Below are 21890 nucleotides of genomic sequence, written 5' to 3'. Positions count from 1 at the left end.
CCGATGCATGGGACACGGGTTTGAGCCCTGGTCTGGGAGGATCCCACATGCCACAGAGCAACTGGGCCCGTGAGCCACAATTACTGAGCCTGCGTGTCTGGATTCTGTGCTCCACAACAAGAGAGGCTGCGATGGTGAGAGGCCCGCACACCGCGATGAGGGGTGGTCCCCACTTGCCGCAACTAGAGAAAGCCCTCGCACAGAAACGAAGACCCAGCAGAGCCATAAATAAATAAATAAATAAATTTAAAAAAAAAAATACAAAGAAAAAGTATTAAAAGCAGCAGGGGAAAACAACAAATAACATACAAGGGAATCCCCATAAGGTTAACAGCTGATCTTTCAGCAGAAACTCTGCAAGCCAGAAGGGAGTGGCAGGACATATTTAAAGTGATGAAAGGGAAAAACCTACAACCAAGATTACTCTACCCAGCAAGGACCTCATTCACATTTCATGGAGAAATTAAAACCTTTACAGACAAGCGAAAGCTAAGAGAATTCAGCACACCAAACCAGCTTTACAACAAATGCTAAAGGAACTTCTCTAGGCAGGAAACACAAGAGTAGGAAAACAACCATACAATAACAAACCCAAAACAATTAAAATGGTAAGAGGAACATACATATCAATAATTACCTTAAATGTAAATGGATTAAATGCTCCAACCAAAAAACATAGACTGGCTGAATGGATACAAAACAAGACCCATATATATGGTGTCTACAAGAGACCCACTTCAGACCTAGGGACACATACAGACTGAAAGTGAGGGCATGGAAAAAGATAAAGAAAGCCGGAGTAGCAATTCTTCTTTCAAAAGAAAGCCGGAGTAGCAATTCTCATATCAGACAAAATAGACTTTAAAATAAAGACTATTACAAGAGACAAAGAAGGACACTACATAATGATCAAGGGATCAATCCAAGAAGAAGATATAACAGTTGTAAATATGCACCCAACATAGGAGTACCTCAACACATAAGGCAAATGCTAACAGCCATAAAAGGGGAAATCAACATTAACACAATCATAGTAGGGGACTTTAACACCCCACTTTCACCAATGGAAGGATCATCCAAAATGAAAATAAATAAGGAAACAAGCTTTCAATAACACATTAAACAAGATTGACTTAATTGATTTTTATAGGACATTCCATGCAAAAACAACAGAATACACTTTCTTCTCAAGGGCTCATGGAACATTCTCCAGGATAGATCATATGTTGGGTCACAAATCAAATCTTGGTAAATTTAAGAAAATTGAAATCAAGTATCTTTTCCGACCACAGCACTATGAGACTAGATATCAGTTACAGGAAAAAGTCTGTAAAAAATACAAGCACATGGAGGCTAAACAATACAATACTTAATAACCAAGAGATCACTGACGAAATCAAAGAGCAAATCAAAAAATACCTAGAAACAAATGATAATGAAAACTCGACGACCGAAAACCTATGGGATGCAGCAAAAGCAGTTCTAAGAGGGAAGTTTATAGCAGTGCAATCCTACCTCAAGAAACAAGAAACATTTCAAATAAACAACTTAACCTTACACCTAAAGCTATTAGAGAAACAACAAAAAACCCCCAAAGTTAGCAGAAGGAAAGAAATCATAAAGATCAGATCAGAAATAAATGAAAAAGAAATGAAGGAAACAATAGCAAAGATCAATAAAACTAAAAGCTGGTCCTTTGAGAAGATAAACAAAATTAATAAACCATTAGCCAGACTCATCAAGAAAAAAAGGGAGAAGACTCCGATCAATAGAATTAGAAATGAAAAAGGAGAAGTTACAACTGACACTGCAGAAATACAAACGATCATCAGAGATTAGTACAAGCAACTCTATGCCAATAAAATGGACAACCTGGGAGAAATGGACAAATTCTTAGAAATGCACAACCTGCCGAGACTGAAGCAGGAAGAAATAGAAAATATGAACAGACCAATCACAAGCACTGAAATTGAGACTGTGATTAAAAATCTTCCAACAAACAAAAGCCCAGGACCAGATGGCTTCACAGGTGAATTCTATCAAACATTTAGAGAAGAGCTAATACCTAGCCTCCTCAAACTTTTGGAAAATATAGCAGAGGGAGGAACACTCCCAAACTCATTCTACAAGGCCACCATCACCCTGATACCAAAACCAGACAAAGATGTCACAAAGAAAGCAACAGGCCAATATCACTGAGGAACATAGATGCAAAAATCCTTAATGCAATACTATCCAACAGAATCCAACAGTACATTAAAAGGATCATATACCATGATCAAGTGGGATTTATCCCTGGAATGCAAGGATTCTTCAATATACACCAATTAATCAATGTGATACACCATATTAACAAATTGAAGGATAAAAACATTTGATCATCTCAATGGATGCAGAAAAAGCTTTCGACAAAATTCAATACCTATTTACGATAAAAACTCTCCAGAAAGTAGGCATAGAGGGAAGATACCTCAACATAATAAAGGCCATATATGACAAATCTACAGCCAACATCGTTGTCAATGGTGAAAAACAAACCATTTCCACGAAGATCAGGAACAAGACAAGGTTCCCCATTCTCACCACTATTATTCAACATAGTTTTGGACGTTTTAGCCACAGCAATCAGAGAAGAGAAAGAAAAGGAATCCAAATTGGAAAAGAAGAAGTAAAGCTGTCACTGTTTGCAGATGACATGGTACTATACATAGAGAATCCTAAAGACTCTACCAGAAAACTGCTAGAGCTATTCAATGAATTTGGTAAAGTAGCAGGATACAAAATTAATGCACAGAAATCTCTTGCATTTCTATACAGTAATGATGAAAAATCTGAAAGCAAAATTAAGGAAACACTCCCATTTACCATTGCAACAAAGAGAATAAAATACCTAGGACTAAATCTACCTAAGGAGACAAAAGACCTGTATGCAGAAAACTATAAGACACTGATGAAAGAAATCAAAGATGATACAAACGGAGAGATATACCATGTTGTTGGATTTGAAGAATCAACATTGTGAAAATGACTCTACTACCCAAAGCAATCTACAGATTCAGTGCAAACACTACCAATGGCATTTTTCACAGAACTAGAACAAAAAATCGCACAATTTGTATGGAAATACTAAAGACCCCGAATAGGCAAAGCAATCTTGAGAAAGAGAAATGGAGCTGGAGGAATCAGGCTCCCAGACTTCAGACTATGCTACAAAGCTACAGTAATCAAGATAGTATGGTACTGGCACAAAAACAGAAATATAGATCAGTGGAACAGGATAAACCCATGCACATATGGTCACATTTTTTTTTTTTAAAGATTAATTGATTGATTGCTATGCTGGGTCTTCGTTTCTGTGCTAGGGCTTTCTCTAGTTGCGGCAAGTGGGGGCCACTCTTTATCGCGGTGCGCGGGCCTCTCACTGTTGCGGCCTCTCTTGTTGCGGAGCAGAGGCTCCAGACGTGCAGGCTCAGTAATTGTGGCTCACGGGCCCAGTTGCTCCGCGGCATGTGGGATCCTCCCAGACCAGGGCTCGAACCCGTGTTCCCTGCATTAGCAGGCAGATTCTCAACCACTGCACCACCAGGGAAGCCCGATCACCTTATTTTTGATAAAGGAGACAAGAATATACGTTGGAGAAAAGATAGCCTCTTCAATAAGTGGTGCTGGGAAAACTGGACAACTACATGTAAAAGGATGAAATTAGAACACTCACTCACACCATACACAAAAATAAACTCAAAATGGATTAAAGACCTAAATGTAAGGCCAGACACTATAAAACTCTTAGAGGAAAACGTAGAACACTCTATGACATAAAGCACAGCAAGATCCTTTTTGACCCACCTCCTAGAGAAATGGAAATAAAAACAAAAATAAACAAATGGGACCGAATGAAACTTAAAAGCTTTTGCACAGCAAAGGAAACCATAAACAAGACCAAAAGACAACCCTCAGAATGGGAGAAAATATTTGCAAATGAAGCAACTGACAAAGGATTAATCTCCAAAATTTACAAACAGCTCATGCAGCTGAATATTAAAAAAACAAACAACCCAATCCAAAAATGGGCAGAAGACCTAAACAGACATTTCTCCAAAGAAGATATACAGATTGCCAACAGACACATGAAAGAATGCTCAACATCATTAATCATTAGAGAAATGCAAATCAAAACTACAATGAGATATCATCTCACACTGGTCAGAATGGCCATCATCAAAAAATCTACAAACAATAAATGCTGGAGAGGGTGTGGAGAGAAGGGAACCCTCTTGCACTGTTGGTGGGAATGTAAATTGATACAGCCACTATGGTGAACCGTAGGGAGGTTCCTTAAAAAATAAAAATAGAAGTACCATATGACCCAGCAATCACACTACTGGGCATTTGCCCTGAGAAAACCATAATTCAAAAAGAGTCATGTACCACAATGCTCATTGCAGCTCTATTTACAGTAGCCAGGACATGGTAACAACCTAAGTGTCCATCGACAGATGAATGGATAAAGATGTGGCACATACATACAATGGACTATTACTGAGCCATAAAAAGAAATGAAATTGAGTTATTTGTAGTGAGGTGGATGGACGTAGAGTCTGTGATACATCGTGAAGTAAGTCAGAAAGAGAAAAACAAATACCGTATGCCAACATATATATGGAATCTAATAAAAAAAAATTGGTTCTGAATAACCTAGGGGTGGGACAGGAATAAAGACTCAGACATAGAGAATGGACTTGAGGACACGGGGAGGGGGAAAGGTAAGCTGGGACAAAATGAGAGAGTGGCATTGATTTATATATACTATCAAATGTAAAATAGATAGCTAGTGGGAAGCAGCCACATAGCACAGGGAGATCAGCTCAGTGCTTTGTGACCACCTAGAGTGTTGGGAGGGAGATGCAAGAGGGAGGAGATATGAGGATATATGTATATGTATAGCTGATTCTCTCTGTTATACAGCAGAATCTAACACACCATTGTAAAGCAATTATACTCCAATAAAGATGTTAAAAAAAAAGAAGCTACATTAAGATGTTCCTAAAACCAAATGTCAAAAACTATGCTGTAAATGTGAAGATAAGCACCCTCCCATTATAAATTTCTTGGGGAAAAAAATGGATGTTCAAAGACCCATCCCCTTTATAGTTGAGTGTTTTGGACTTGTGAATTATATTAAAAGGAATTGAAATTTCATATTTACCTCAAATTCTTATGGTCAGTCTCCGCCAGAGGTTTTTAATGTAGAATTTGTTTTTTTCCCCCTGCAGTTGTAGCCTATACTTTTTCTCACTGGAATTAGTGAAGTTTCTTCAAGGTCTTAGAGGTTTTATTGATTCTGAATCAAGTCTCTGATAAACCTTAATTTTAAAAAAGATTCTAAAGGACCAGTAGGCCATCTAACATTGTCACAGCACTGGTTCCTCTCTCAGGTAGAACCTAAGTACTGAGAACAGCTATCCCAGGCAAAATCATGTTCCTTAAAACCTGGTACTTAGTGTTTCTGAAGGTCCATGCCAGAAACCCAGTGGTATCTTTATCAGCCACTGGCCCTGTAGGAAATAGCACACTTCTAGCTGGGATAATTTGAGGGGAATTTAATAAGGTTGTACGTGGTGAGAATCTTCAGCGGATAGTGTACACCTCTGTGGCTGGTTATTAGGATGCTGTTGCCACTCTTAGAGCTGAAAGGGGAAGGGAGAGAGTAATTGGAACCCTGAAAGGGAAAGGGTTCTGGTAGAGGACATCCTGACCATGGCAGGGAGAGAGCCTGGGGAGTATTTTTTCCAACCTCACTGTCTTTCCTTCCTCCAGTCTCCTGCTGTTGCTTCCAAATGACTGAACTAGTCAGAAGCCAGAGGGTACAGGAGCCCATTAATGGAGGCACAAAGTGAAGATATCTGGCATAGTAACTGAAGAATGAAAGGAAAAAAGAGAAAATCTTGTTTCACTTTTACCCAGATGCCAGCGGAACCAGACATCCAATATCCTTGACCAATGAGTTTGAACTTGATTGGGAGGAACCCCTTATTAACAGGTTAATTTTGGCAACATGGATTTACTATATCTGGAGAAAAAAATACCTATGAACACTTTCTCACCTTCAGAAAGTAGCTGTAGAGACCTTTTTGTTTTCTTGCTAAGTTTAAAAATTGCAGTGCTGGCAGCCCTAATCACCAAGTCCTACCGGAGGTATTTTTTTTCTAACTCAGCAAAAACCTATTAATGCACTGTCGAAACCTCCGAATTTCTATGTCCTCTTTGAACTCCATGTTCTGACATCTTCCGTAGGCTCTGTCTAGTGACAGAGCTTCCAATGTACCTGAAAGGGGGCATTTTCAGTCTTGTGCCAGTCTTGAGTTTAGGGCTGTGAAACCTGCCTTTTAGGGAGCATCTACTGGTCAGGGCCATGTTGGTATTGGTTGGTTATCTAGTTTAGATGTTGGTTTTTTAAATAATTTTCTCACAGTGTAAAGCTAAACCGTCACTAGTGTTCTGAAATGGAACTCTTGCAGGTAAAAGCAGCAAATATTGTTTCACATCTTAGTTTGTAAGAAGTTTTTACCCCACTGCAACATATTCAAGCTATACCTGTGTAGTGCAGGATCAAGCTGCAACACCTATTCTCTGAGTCCCCACCATTGATGTATATCCTGTTTGATTAACGTCACTTGACCATATGGTACCGGCTTGATGAGCAGCCAGCCACTCAGTATGGACAAGAGTCCATGGACCGCAGTGGGAATCCATACAGTTCCCACGGCCTCAACTGATCTGCTTCTGTCACAACAGTCACAGTAGTTAAAAACCAACTTTGTAACTGACAAAAACAAAGAAGCTCAAGTTGGTAGCCAAATTTATGCTTCTATATGCTACCAAATTTTAAATGCTCTGCCACTTACTAAAAAGCCCTGGTCTTACCAAAAGTCTATCCAGTTTTTATTTATTTTTATTTCTTTTAATTAATAGACTTTATTTAGAGCAGTTTTAGGTTTACAGAAAAACTGAGCAGAAAGTACACAGAGTTCCTATATACCCTCACACCTTCCCCTCCTCCACTCAATTTCCCCTATTGTGAACATCTTGCACTAGTGTGATACATTTGTAACAATTGATGAACCAGTATTCGTACATTATTAGTAACTAAACTCCCATAGTTTACATTAGGGTTCACTCTTTTTTTTTTTTTTAACATCTTTATTGGAGTATAATTGCTTTACACTGGTGTGTTAGTTTCTCCTTTATAACAAAGTGAATCAGTTATACATATACACACGTTCCCATATCTCTTCCCTCTTGCGTCTCCCTCCCTCCCACCCTCCCTATCCCACCCTCTAGGTGGTCACAAAGCACTGAGCTGATCTCCCTGTGCTATGCGGCTGCTTCCCACTAGCTATCTGTTTTACATTTGGTAGTGTATACATGTCCATGCCACTCTCTCACCCTGTCACATCTTACCCCTCCCCCTCCCCATATCCTCAAGTCCATTCTCTAGTAGGTCTGTGTCTTTATTCCCATCTTGCCACTAGGTTCTTCATGACCTTTTTTTTTTTCCCCTTAGATTCCATATATATGTGTTAGCATACTGTATTTGTTTTTCTGTTTCTAACTTACTTCACTCTGTATGACAGACTCTAACTCCATCCACCTCACTACAAATACCTCCATTTCGTTTCTTTTTATGGCTGAGTAATATTCCATTGTATATATATGCCACATCTTCTTTATCCATTCATCTGTTGATGGACACTTAGGTTGCTTCCATGTCCTGGCTATTGTAAATAGAGCTGCAATGAACATTTTGGTACATAACTCTTTTTGAATTATGGTTTTCTCAGGGTATATGCCCAGTAGTGGGATTGCTGGGTCGTATGGTAGTTCTATTTTTAGTTTTTTAAGGAACCTCCATACTGTTCTCCATAGTGGCTGTATCAATTTACATTCCCACCAACGGGGCAAGAGTGTTCCCTTTTCTCCACACCCTCTCCAGCATTTATTGTTTGTAGATTTTTTGATGATGGCCATTCTGACCGGTGTGAGATGATATCTCATTGTAGTTTTGATTTGCATTTCTCTAATGATTAATGATGTTGAGCATTCTTTCATGTGTCTGTTGGCAATCTGTATATCTTCTTTGGAGAAATGTCTATTTAGGTCTTCTGCCCATTTTTGGATTGGGTTGTTTGTTTTTTTCTTACTGAGCTGCATGAGCTGCTTGTAAATTTTGGAGATTAATCCTTTGTCAGTTGCTTCATTTGCAAATATTTTCTCCCATTCTGAGGGTTGTCTTTTGGTCTTGTTTATGGTTTCCTTTGCTGTGCAAAAGCTTTTAAGTTTCATTCGGTCCCATTTGTTTATTTTTGATTTTATTTCCATTTCTCTAGGAGGTGGGTCAAAAAGGATCTTGCTGTGATTTATGTCGTAGAGTGTTCTGCCTATGTTTTCCTCTGAGAGTTTGATAGTGTCTGGCCTTACATTTAGGTCTTTAATCCATTTTGAGTTTATTTTTGTGTATGGTGTTAGGGAGTGTTCTAATTTCATCCTTTTACATGTAGTTGTCCAGTTTTCCCAGCACCACTTATTGAAGAGGCTGTCTTTTCTCCACTGTATACTCTTGCCTCCTTTATCAAAGACAAGGTGACCATATGTGCATGGGTATATCTCTGGGATTTCTATCCTGTTCCATTGATCTATATTTCTGTTTTTGTGCCAGTACCATACTGTCTTGATTACTGTAGCTTTGTAGTATAGTCTGAAGTCAGGGAGCCTCATTCCTCCAGCTCCATTTTTCGTTCTCAAGATTGCTTTTGCTATTCGGGGTCTTTTGTGTTTCCATACAAATTGTGAAAGTTTTTGTTCTAGTTCTGTGAAAAATACCAGTGGTAGTTTGATAGGGATTGCATTGAATCTGTAGATTGCTTTGGGTAGTAGAATCATTTTCACAATATTATTTCTTCCAATCCAAGAGCATGGTATGTCTCTCCATCTATTTGTATCATCTTTAATTTCTTTCATCAGTGTCTTATAGTTTTCTGCATACAGGTCTTTTGTCTCCTTAGGTAGATTTATTCCTAGATATTTTATTCTTTTTGTTGCAGTGGTAAATGGGAGTGTTTTCTTAATTTCACTTTCAGATTTTTCATCATTAGTGTATAGGAATGCAAGAGATTTCTGTGCATTAATTTTGTATCCTGCTACTTTACCAAATTCATTGATTAGCTCTAGCAGTTTTGTGGTTGCATCTTTAGGATTCTCTATGAATAGTATCATGTCATCTGCAAACAGTGACAGCTTTACTTCTTCTTTTCCGATTTGGATTCCTTTTATTTCTTTTTCTTCTCTGATGGCTGTGGCTAAAACTTCCAAAACTATGTTGAATAATAGTGGTGAGCGTGGGCAACCTTGTCTTGTTCCTGATCTTAGTGGAAATGGTTTCAGTTTTTCACCATTGAGGACGATGTTGGCTGTGGGTTTGTCATATATGGCCTTTATTATGTTGAGGAAAGTTCCCTCTATGCCTACTTTCTGGAGGGTTTTTATCATAAATGGGTGTTGAATTTTGTCAAAAGCTTTCTCTGCATCTATTGAGATGATCATATGGTTTTTCTCCTTCAATCTGTTAATATGGTGTATCACGTTGATTGATTTGTGTATATTGAAGAATCCTTGCATTCCTGGAATAAACCCCACTTGATCATGGTGTATGATGCTTTTAATGTGTTGTTGGATTCTGTTTGCTAGTATTTTGTTGAGGATTTTTGCTTCTATGTTCATCAGTGATACTGGCCTGTAGTTTTCTTTCTTTGTGACATCTTTGTCTGGTTTTGGTATCAGGGTGATGGTAGCCTCGTAGAATGAGTTTGGGAGCATTCCTCCCTCTGCGATATTTTGGAAGAGTTTGAGAAGGATAGGTGTTAGCTCTTCTCTAAATGTTTGATAGAATTTGCCTGTGAAGCCATCTGGTCCTGGGCTTTTGTTTGTTGGAAGATTTTTAATCACAGTCTCAATTTCAGTGCTTGTGATTGGTCTGTTCATATTTTCTATTTCTTCCTGCTTCAGTCTCGGCAGGTTGTGCATTTCTAAGAATTTGTCCATTTCTCCCAGGTTGTCCATTTTATTGGCATAGAGTTGCTTGTAGTAATCTCTCATGATCGTTTGTATTTCTGCAGTGTCAGTTGTTACTTCTCCTTTTTCGTTTCTAATTCTATTGATTTGAGTCTTCTCCCTTTTTTTCTTGATGAGTCTGGCTAATGGTTCATCAATTTTGTTTATCTTCTCAAAGAATCAGCCTTTAGTTTTATTGATCTTTGCTATCATTTCTTTCATTTCTTTTTCATTTATTTCTGATCTGATCTTTATGATTTCTTTCCTTCTGCTAACTTTGGGGATTGTTTGTTCTTCTTTCTCTAATTGCTTTAGGTGCAAGGTTAGGTTGTTTATCTGAAATGTTTCCTGTTTCTTAAGGTAGGATTGTATTGCTATAAACTTCCCTCTTAGAACTGCTTTTGCTGCATTCCATAGGTTTTGGGTCATCGTGTTTTCATTGTCATTTGTTTCTAGGTAGTTTTTGATTTCCTCTTTGATTTCTTCAGTGATCTCTTGGATATTAAGTAGTGTATTGTTTAGCCTCCAAGTGTTTGTATGTTTTACAGATCTTTTCCTGTAACTGATATCTAGTCTCATAGCGTTGTGGTTGGAAAAGATACTTGATACAATTTCAATTTTCTTAAATTTACCAAGGCTTGATTTGTGATCCAGGATATGATGTATCCTGGAGAATGTTCCATGAACACTTGAGAAAAATGTGTATTCTGCTGTTTTTGGATGGAATATCCTATAAATATCAATTAAGCCCATCTTGTTTAATGTATCATTTAAAGCTTGTGTTTCCTTATTCATTTTCATTTTGGATGATCTGTCCATTGGTGAAAGTGGGGTGTTAAAGTCCCCTACTATGATTGTGTTACTGTTGATTTCCCCTTTTATGGCTGTTAGTATTTGCCTTATGTATTGAGCTGCTCCTATGTTGGGTGCATAAATATTTACAATTGTTATATCTTCTTCTTGGATCAATCCGTTGATCATTATGTAGTGTCCTTCTTTGTCTCTTGTAATAGTCTTTGTTTTCCAGTCTATTTTGTCTGATATGAGAATTGCTACTCCAGCTTTCTTTTGATTTCCATTCACATGGAATATTTTTTTCCATCCCCTCGCTTTCAGTCTGTATGTGTCCCTAGGTCTGAATTGGGTCCCTTGTAGACAGCATATATACGGGTCTTGTTTTTGTATCCATTCAACAAGTCTTTGTCTTTTGGTGGGAGCATTTAATCCATTAACATTTAAGGTAATTATCGATATGTATGTTCCTATTCCCATTTTCTTAATTGTTTTGTGTTTGTTATTGTAGGTCATTTCCTTCTCTTGTATTTCCTGCCTAGAGAAGTTCCTTTATCATTTGTTGTAAAGCTGGTTTGGTGGTGCTGAACTCTCTCAGCTTTTGCTTGTCTAAAGGTTTTAATTTCTCCGTCGAATCTGAATGAGATCCTTGCTGGGTAGAGTAATCTTGGTTGTAGGATTTTCTCCTTCATCACTTTAAATATGTCCTGCCCCTCCCTTCTGGCTTGCAGAGTTTCTGCTGAAAGATCAGCTGTTAACCTTATGGGGATTCCCTTGTGTGTTATTTGTTGTTTTTCCCTTGCTGCTTTTAATATATTTTCTTTGTATTTAATTTTTGTTAGTTTGATTAATATGTGTCTTGGCGTGTTTCTCCTTGGATTTATCCTGTTTGGGACTCTCTGTGCTTCCTGGACTTGATTAACTATTTCCTTTCCCGTATTAAGGAAGTTTTCAACTATAATCTCTTCAAATATTTTCTCAGTCCCTTTCTTTTTCTCTTCTTCTTCTGGGACCCCTATAATTTGAATGTTGGTGTGTTTAATGTTGTCCCAGAGGTCTGTAAGACCGTCCTCAGTTCTTTTCATTCTTTTTTCTTTATTCTGCTCTGCAGTAGTTATTTCCACTATTTTATCTTCCAGGTCACTTATCCTTTCTTCTGCCTCAGTTATTCTGCTATTGATCCCTTCTAGAGTATTTTTAATTTCATTTATTGTGTTGTTTATCATTGCTCTTTTCCTCTTAGTTCTTCTAGGTCCTTGTTAAAAGTTTCTTGTATTTTCTCTATTCTATTTCTAAGATTTTGGATCATCTTTACTATCATTATTCTGAATTGTTTTCCAAGTAGACTGCCTATTGCCTCTTCATTTGTTAGGTCTGCTGGGTTTTTATCTTGCTCCTTCATGTTCTGTGTGTTTCTCTGTCTTCTCATTTTGCTTAACTTACTGTGTTTGGGGTCTCCTTTTCACAGGCTGCAGGTTCATAGTTCCCATTATTTTTGATGTCTGCCCTAAGTGGCTAAGGTTGTTTCAGTGGGTTGTGTAGGCTTCCTGGTGGAGAGGATTAGTGCCTGTGTTCTGGTGGATGAGGCTGGGTCTTGTCTTTCTGGTAGGCAGGTTCACGTCTGGTGGTGTGTTTTGGCGTGTCTGTGGCCTTATTATGATTTTAGGCAGCCTCTCTGCTAATGGATGGGGCTGCGTTCCTGTCTTGCTAGTTATTTGGCATAGGGTGTCCAGCACTGTAGCTTGCTGGTCATTGAGTGAAGCTGGGTCTTGGTGTTGAGATGGAGATCTCTGGGAGATTTTCGTCATTTGATATTACATGGAGCTGGGAGGTCTCTTGTGGAGCAGTATCCTGAAGTTGGCTCTCCCACCTCAGAGGAACAGCCCTGATGTCTGGCTGGCGCACCAAGAGCCTTTCATCCACACAGCTCAGAGTAAAAGGGAGAAAAAATAGAAAAAAAAAAGATAGTGAATAAAATAAAATAAAATCAAATAAAGTAAGATAAAATAAAGTTATTAAAATAAAAAAAATAATTAGTATGAAAAAAATTTTTAAAAGTAAAAAAAGAAAAAAGAATGGGCAGACAGTCTCTTAGGACAAATGGTGAAAGCAAAGCTATACAGACAAAATCTCACACAGAAGCATACACATACATACTCAGAAAAAGAGGAAAAGGGAGAAAAATAATATATCTTGCTTCCAAAGTCCACCTCCTCAATTTGGGATGATTTGTGGTCTATTCAGGTATTCCGCAGCTGCAGGGTGCATGAAGTTGCTTGTGGAGCTTTAATACGCTGCTTCTTAGGCTGCTGGGAGAGATTTCTCTTTCTCTTCTTTGTTTGCACAGCTCCCGGGGTTCAGCTTTGGATTTGGCCCCGCCTCTGCATGTAGGTCACCTAAGGGCGTCTGTTCTTCACTCAGACAGGACAGGGTTAAAGGAGCTGCTGATTCAGGTGCTGTGGCTTGCTCAGGCCGGGGGGAGGGAGGGGTACGGATGCGGGGCTAGCCTGCGGCGGCAGAGTCCGGCGTGACGTTGCACCAGCCTGATGCATGCTGTGCGTTCTCCCGGGGAAGTTGTCCCTGGATTACGTGACCCTGGCAGTGGCGGGCTACACAGGCTCCCGGGAGGGGAGGTGTGGATAGTGACCTGTGCTCGCACACAGGCTTCTTGGTGGCAGCAGCAGCAGCCTTAGCGTCTCATGCCCTTCTCTGGGGTCCGCGCTGATAGCCGCGGCTCGCGCCTGTCTCTGGAGCTCCTTTAAGCAGTGCTCTTAAACCCCTCTCCTTGTACACCAGGAAACAAAGAGGGAAGAAAAAGTCTCTTGCCTCTTTGGCAGGTCCAGACTTTTTCCCGGACTCCCTCCTGGCTAGCTGTGGAGCACTAGCCCCCTTCAGGCTGTGTTTAAGCCGCTAACCCCAGTCCTCTCCCTGCGTTCCGACCGAAGCCCGATCCTCAGCTCCCAGCCCCCGCCCGCCCCGGCGGGTGAGCAGACAAGCCTCTCGGGCTGGTGAGTGCTGGTTGGCACCGATCCTCTGTGCGGGAATCTCTCTGCTTTGCCCTCCGCACCCCTGTTGCTGCACTCTCCTCTGCGGCTCTGAAGCCCCCCCTTCCGCCACCCATAGTCTCCACCCGTGAAGGGGCTTCCTAGTGTGTGGAAACCTTTCCTCCTTCACAGCTCCCTTCCACTGGTGCAGGTCCTCTCCCTATTCTTTTGTCTCTGTTTTTTCTTTTTTCTTTTGCCCTACCCAGGTACGTGGGGAGTTTCTTGCCTTTTGGGAGGTCTGAGGTCTTCTGCCAGCGTTCAGTAGGTGTTCTATAGGAGCAGCTCCAGGTGTAGATGTATTTCTGATGTATCTGTGGGGAGGAAGGTGATCTCCGCGTCTTACTCTTCTGCCATCTTCTCCTGGTCCCAGGGTTCACTCTCTGTGTTATATACATTGTATGGGTTTTGAAAAATGTATAATGACATGGATCCACCATTTTAATATTTTACAGAATAGTTTCACTGCCCTAATAATCCTCTGTGCTCCAATCGTTCATCCCTTCCTTCCTCTCCCTGAACCTTTGGCATACACTGATCTTTCTACTGTTTCCATAGTTTTGTCTTTTTCAGAGTGTCATATAGTTGGAATCATATAGTATGCAGCCTTTTCATACTGGCTTTTTCAACTGTTATTTTAGTCTGTAAATTTCACCTCCTGGTTGTTTCTCAAGTATACTCCACTTAACACAACAAAGAAGATATCCTAGTTTGGTAGTATAACATTAATTTTACATTTTAAACATGATTTGGGAATGAATCTACCTCTTTATTGTTAGAAAAATGAAATATTTAATCTCCTTCCTCCCCTGCTACAGAACAGGGTTTTTTTGTTCATGTTAGTATTAGAATATCATTGTATATAAATCTAGTGTTGTGATAGCAGTAGAAGTCTTCACTATCTTTCTATAAAAGTAATGTGTTTATTATGTAGTGACTTTTAAAGTTTGGACAGTAGTAATGGCACCCACTCTTCTCCAAGAACCTGAACACTATTAAAATGAACTAAATGTCAGATATTTCATAGATTAGTTGCTCATCTTGTTGGAGGCTATATTAGGATTTCCAGAGAAACAGAACCAATATGATATATATAGTTGACCTTGAACAACATGGGCTTGAACTGCGAGGGTCCACTTATACTCAGATTTTTTTCAATAGTTATGTATTACAGTACAACATGATCTACAGTTGGTTGAATCCTTGGTTGTGGAACCTTAGATATGGAGGGCCAATGGTAAAATTATGTGTTGATTTTTGACTGTGTGGCGGTGGGGAGGGGGAGTGGTGCCCCTAATGCTCACACTATTCAAGGTTCAGCTGTGTGTGTGTGTGTGTGTATAAAAGAATTGACTAAAAAAAAAAAAAAAAAGAAAAGAAAGAATTGACTGACATAACTATGGCGGCTGACAAATTCCAAGAACTGTAGTTGGCAAGCTGGAGACCCAGGAGAGCCAATGTGTACTTCCTTTCCAGTCCAAGACTGAAGACCTAAGTATCAGGAGAGTCAATGTGTTCTAGTCCAAGAGCCAGCAGGCTCAAGACCCAGGAAGAGCTGATGTTTTGAGTCTGAAGGCAGGAAAAAAACCCATCTTCCAGGTCAAGCAGTCAGGCTGGAGGAAATTCTGTTTTACTCAAACTTTTTGTTCTGTTTAGGCCTTCAATGGATTGGATGTGGTCTACCGACATTTGGGAGGACAGTCTGCTTTACTGAGTTCAGATGTTAATTTCATCCAGAACACCCTCACAGACACACCTAGAATAGTGTTTGACCAAATGTTTGGGCACCTCATGTCTCAGTCAAGTTGACACATAAAATTAACCATCAGAGTCTAAAAAGAGCAAAGTACTGTCAGAGATAGTGAGTGAGACAGAGACCAGTGGGCTCTTTTTTCCTTTCCCCATGGACACAAATACTATCTAACATATTCACTGAGCTGTGAGTTGGATGAGAATGGGGTCATCTTAATCATCTTTCCATTCTCTCGCCACCAAGAGGGTCTGCTGTAGATCATGTCCCTGGTTAATCTTGGATAAATAAACAAATGGATAAATAAAAGCTCCTGCATTGCAACATGAAAAGGTAATAGGGTCTTTTTGGGAAGAGTTTACTTGATGGTCCTGAATTTGACTTTTTAATTTTGTATTGGTAGCTTGGTTTTGGGACTCCATAGTCTTAAGAGACTTAACCCATAAATTCTTTATTTCCAATGCACTGAGAAATCTTAAAAATGAACCAAAGTGACACTGTGTTTTTATTGTTGGTGCATAAAATTAGGGGATTGTGTGTTGGACATGCTAGAATGGCAATGATGGCACAATGGGTTAAAGTCATAATGATTGAAAGACCTCAAAGCATTCCAGATTCAAAGAGTATGTGATCTGAAGCCAGACTGAGCATGCCCATTGAATTGTTTCCAAATTTATGTATCAGAAAAGTCTTCACTCCTTCTCTGAAACTGTTTTCTCATCTGTAAAATGGGGTGATAGTGCCTTCTGAATAGGATTGTTGTAAGAATTAAATTAGATAATTTATTTTTATTGCCTGAGTGTGTAATATATGGAAACCAGAGGAACATGGATTTCAAGCATAGTCTTAACTGGGCTCTAGATGTGCCTGGTGAGCTGTCAGAAGTATTAACAGAAATTTATTTACAGAGACACCTAGAAGCCTCCTGGTAAACATCTCTTTGATCATTTCAGTAAAATGGAAATCCTAATTTTTGAATGGTATCTTCCACTTGGATTTTTTTTCTGGCCCAGTATTTCATATCTGCATATAATGGAGAGTGAGGGTGTAGAGGGATGATGCAGATATAAAAAGAGAAAGAGTAGTTTCACAGAAAACTCTGTGAAACGTTATGGATATCAGCAGGACAATCCCTTTTCCTTATAAATAAGAGAAGAGAAATATTTTCTCCCACTTTACCACAGGCTATTATGCAGCACTGACATCTTAAAGCTGTGCTTCCCAATATTTTTTATATCATGACAAACATGGAAACTAATATTTTATTGAAGCTTGAGGGTATTGGAATAGATTCAGAGTCATTGCTGTGGTGATACATGAAAAAGTTAAGATGAGGTCAAGGATAAGGTTAGTACATGAAGCTTTGGCTGTGAGTTCCTACACTTTTACTAGGGATGGAACCAAATTTTGGCTCCAGGCTGTGTATAGCCAGTCGGAAAGTAGAAGGGAGTATCAGTTGCATGATTCACGGTATTCATGACATAAAAGTAGTTCAGGAGAGTTTTGTTTTGTTTGTTTTTGGTAGTGAGATCAGAGTAAAACATCTCTCATGAGACTTCATAGGGAGGACACTTACAAGATATGGTAAAAACAAATGTCTTTAGCATCATATTTATGATAAATGCAGTGAAAAATACATAGGGATTTAAACAAAATCATCAGTATAAACTGACATTAATTCAAATGACTATTCAAGGAAATATATTCTGGGTGGAGTCAAGATGGGAGAGTAGGAGGACACGGAGTTCGTGTCTCTTCACAACTAGGGCAGCTACCAGGCACTGGTGGGGGACCACAGACACCTAAGGGGACGGGAGGAAACCCCTGAGCGACCGGGTAGGATGTGTGGGGGAGAGGGAGGGCAGGAGAAGTGGAGGCAGGATGGGACCAGCATCCCTGAGGGGTGGCTGATGGAGCGGAGGGGTTCCTCTGCCTGGAGGGGCCCACCACAGTGAGGGGATCAGCAGGGAGGGGGAGAGTCCCTCGGAGGATTGGAGGATTGGAAGGAAGCATGGCCAGCGTTTCCTCTGCCCACTCGGGCCCCAGGGAGCCTGCTGAGGTCCCGGGCCTGATCCTCCACCCTCCGAGGCACCCTCCAGCCATGCAAAGGCTAAGCCCCGCCTCCACACACCCACCTAGGGCCTTATCTCTGCACTCAGCACTCTGAGGGCCCCTCCGGCCATGCTGCCTTTTCCGGCTGCACAGGTCCTGAGCCTAGGCCTTAGCCCACTGCCGTAAACCCGGCCCCTGCCTAAGCCCTGCCCCCCACAACCAAGGCCTTTTCTGGCTCTTTTTTTTCTTTCTTTTTTTTTTTTTTGAGGTTGTGGTTCTGTTTTACCTTGTTTCGTTTATATTTTTCTCTAATAGAATTTTTTAAATTTTTCCAATATTATTTCTTTATTCTTTGTAATTGTTCTGCTCCTTTTGGTTTGTTCCCCCACCCACCCTTTTGTGTTTTTTTGCTGTTGTGGTTCTCTTTTACCTTGTTGTTTCACTTATATTTTTTCTATTATTTTTTTATTTTCCTAATTTTATTTTTTATTCTTTGTTATTGCAATGCTCCTTTTTATTTTTTTGCTGTGCCACCCAGCTTGCGGGATCTTGGTTTCCAGGCTGGGTGTTGAGCATGAGCTCCTGTGGTGGGAGTACGAGCTCCAAATCACTGGACTAACAGAACCTCAGACCCCAGGTAATATTAATCGGAGTGAGGTCTCCTGGAGGTCCTCATCTCGGCACCAAGAACTGACTCTACCCAAATGCCTGCAAACTCCAGTGCTGGATGCCTCAGACCAAACAACCAGTAAGAGAGAAACACAGCCACACTCATGAAAAAAAAAATGAGACGACAAAAAAATATGTTACAGATGAAGGAACAAGGTAAAAACCTACAAGACCAAATAAATGAAGAGGAAATAGGCAACCTACCTGAAAAAGAATTCAGAGTAATGATAGTAAAGATGATGCAGAATCTCGGAAATAGAATAGAGGCTTGGATTGAGAAAACACAAGAAACATTTAACAAAGACCTAGAAGAACTAAAGAACAAACAAACAGTGATGAACAACACAACAACTGAAATGAAAAATATACTAGAAGGAATCAATAGCAGAATAACTGAGGCAGAAGAATGAATAAGTGAGCTGGAAGATAGAATGGTGGAAATAACTGCTGAGGAGCAGAATAAAGAAAAAAGAATGGAAAGAATTGAAGACAGTCTCAGAGATCTCTGGGACAACATTAAACGCACCAACATTCGAATTATAGGGGTCCTGGAAGAAGAAGAGCAAGAGAAAGGGTCTGAGAAAAAATTTGAAGAGATCATAGTTGAAAATTTCCCTAAGATGGAAAGGAAATAGCCACTCAAGTCTAGGTAGTGTGGAGAGTCCCATACAGGATAAACCCTAGGAGAAACACACCAAGACACATATTAATCAAACTAACAAAAATTAAATTCAAAGAAAAAATATTAAAAGCAGCAAGGGAAAAACAACAAATAACATACAAGGGAAACCCCATAAGGTTAACAGCTGATCTTTCAGCAGAAACTCTGCAAGCCAGAAGGGAGTGGCAGGACATATTTAAAGTGATGAAAGGGAAGAACCTACAACCACGATTACTCTACCCAGCAAGGATCTCATTCAGATTCGACGAAGAAATTAAAACCTTTGCAGACAAGCAAAAGCTAAGAGAATTCAGCACCATCAAACCAGCTTTACAACAAATGCTAAAGGAACTTCTCTAGGCAGGAAACACAGAAGGAGAAGACCTACAAAAACCCAAAACAATTAAGAAAATGGTAATAGGAACATGCATATCGATAATTACCTTAAATGTAAATAGATTAAATGCTCCAACCAAAAGACATAGACTGGCTGAATGGATACAAAAACAAGACCCATATATATACTGCCTATAAGAGACCTACTTCAGACCCAGAGACACATACAGACTGAAAGTGAGGGGGTGGAAAAAGATATTCCATGCAAATTGAAATCAAAAGAAAGCTGGAGTAGCAATACTCATATCAGATAAACTAGACTTTAAAATAAAGACTGTTACAAGAGACAAGGAAGGACACTACATAATGATCAAGGGATCAATCCAAGAAGAAGACATAACAATTATAAATATTTATGCACTCAACATAGGAGCACCTCAATCCATAAGGCAAATGATAACAGCCATAAAAGGGGAAATCAACAGTAACACAATAATAGTAGGGGACTTTAACACCTCACTTTAACCAATGGACAGATCATCCACAATGAAAATAAATAAGGAAACAGAAGCTTTAAGTGACACAATAGATAAGATAGATTTAATTGATATTTATAGGACATTTCACAGAAAGTGGAAGAATACACTTTCTTCTCAAGTGCACATGGAACATTCTCTAGGATAGGTCACATCTTGGGTCATAAATCAAGCCTCCGAAAATTTAAATTGTATCAGGCATCTTTTCTGATAATAATGCTATGCGATTAGAAATCAAAACAGGAAAAATAAGCTGTAAAAAACACAAGTACATGGAGGCTAAACAGTGAGCTACTAAATAACAAAGAGATCACGGAAGAAATCAAAGAGGAAATAAAAAAACACCTAGCAACAAATGACAAGGAAAACACAATGACCCAAAACCTATGGGATGCAGCAAAAGCAGTTCTCAGAAGGAAGTATATAGCAATTCAGTCTCACCTCAAGAAACAAGAAAAATCTCAAATAAACAATCTACACTTACACCTAAAGCAACTAGAGAAAGAAGAACAAAGAAAAGCCAGTCAGTAAAAGGAAAGAAATCATAAAGATCAAAACAGAAATAAATGAAATAGAAACGAAGGAAACAATAGCAAAGATCAATAAAACTAAAAGTTGGTTCTTTGAGAAGAAACACAAAATTGATGAAACTTTAGCCAGACTCATCAAGAAAAATACTGAGAGGACTCAACTCACTAAAATTAGAAATGAAAAAGGAGAAATTACAAGTGGTACTGCAGAAATACAAAGGATCGTATGAGACTACTACAAGCAACTATACACCAATAAAATGGACAATCGGGAAGAAATGGACAAATTCTTGGAAAGGTACAACTTTCCAAGACTAAATGAGGAAGAATTAGAAAATATAAACAGACCAATCCCAGGTAATGAAGTTGAAACTGAAATTAAAGATCTTCCAACAAAGAAAAGTTCAGGACCAGATGGCTTCACACCTGAATTCTATCAAACATTTAGAGAAGAGCTAACACCTATCCTTCTCAAACTCTTGCAAAATATAGCAGAGGGAGGAACACTCCCAAACTCATTCTACGAGGCCACCATCACACTGATAACAAAACCAGGCAAAGATGTCACAAAGAAAGAAAACCACAGGCCAATATCACTGATGAACATGGATGCAAAAATCCTCAACCAAATACTAGCAAAGAGAATCCAACAGCACAATAAAAGGATCATGCACCGTGAGCAAGTGGGTTTTTTCCCAGGATGCAAGGATTCTTCAATATCCGCAAATCAATCAGTGTGATAAACCATATTAACTGATTGAAGGAGAAAAACCATATGATCATACCAGTAGATGCAGAAAAATCTTTTGACAAAATTCAACACCCCTTTATGATAAAAACCCTCCAGAAAGTAAGCATAGAGGGAAATTACCTCAACATAATAAAGGCCATATATGACAAACCCACAGCAAACATCGTTCTCAATGGTGAAAAACTGAAACCATTTCCACTAAGATAAGGAACAAGACAAGGTTGCCCACTCTCACCACTATTATTCAACATAGTTCTGGAAATTTTAGCCACAGCCATCAAAGAAGAAAAAGAAATAAAAGGAATCCAAATTAGAAAAGAAGAAGGAAAGCTATCACTGTTTGCAGATGACATGATACTATACATAGAGAATCCTAAAGCTGCTACCAGAAAACTACTAGAGCTAATCAATGAATTTGGTAAAGTAGCAGGATACAAAATTAATGCACAGAAATCTCTTGCATTCCTATACACTAACGATGAAAAATCTGAAAGTGAAATTAAGAAAACACTCCCATTTACCACTGCAACAAAAAGAATAAAACACCCAGGAATAAACCTACCTAAGGAGGCAAAAGACCTGTAATCAGAAAATTATAAGACACTGAAGAAAGAAATTAAAGATGACACAAACAGATGGAGAGATATATACCATGTTCTTGGATT

Source organism: Balaenoptera ricei, chromosome 5, assembly GCF_028023285.1.
Source record: "Balaenoptera ricei isolate mBalRic1 chromosome 5, mBalRic1.hap2, whole genome shotgun sequence".
Lineage (NCBI taxonomy): Eukaryota > Metazoa > Chordata > Mammalia > Artiodactyla > Balaenopteridae > Balaenoptera > Balaenoptera ricei.
The sequence above is the reverse complement of the archived record's forward strand: the minus strand, read 5'-3'. Positions refer to the sequence as shown.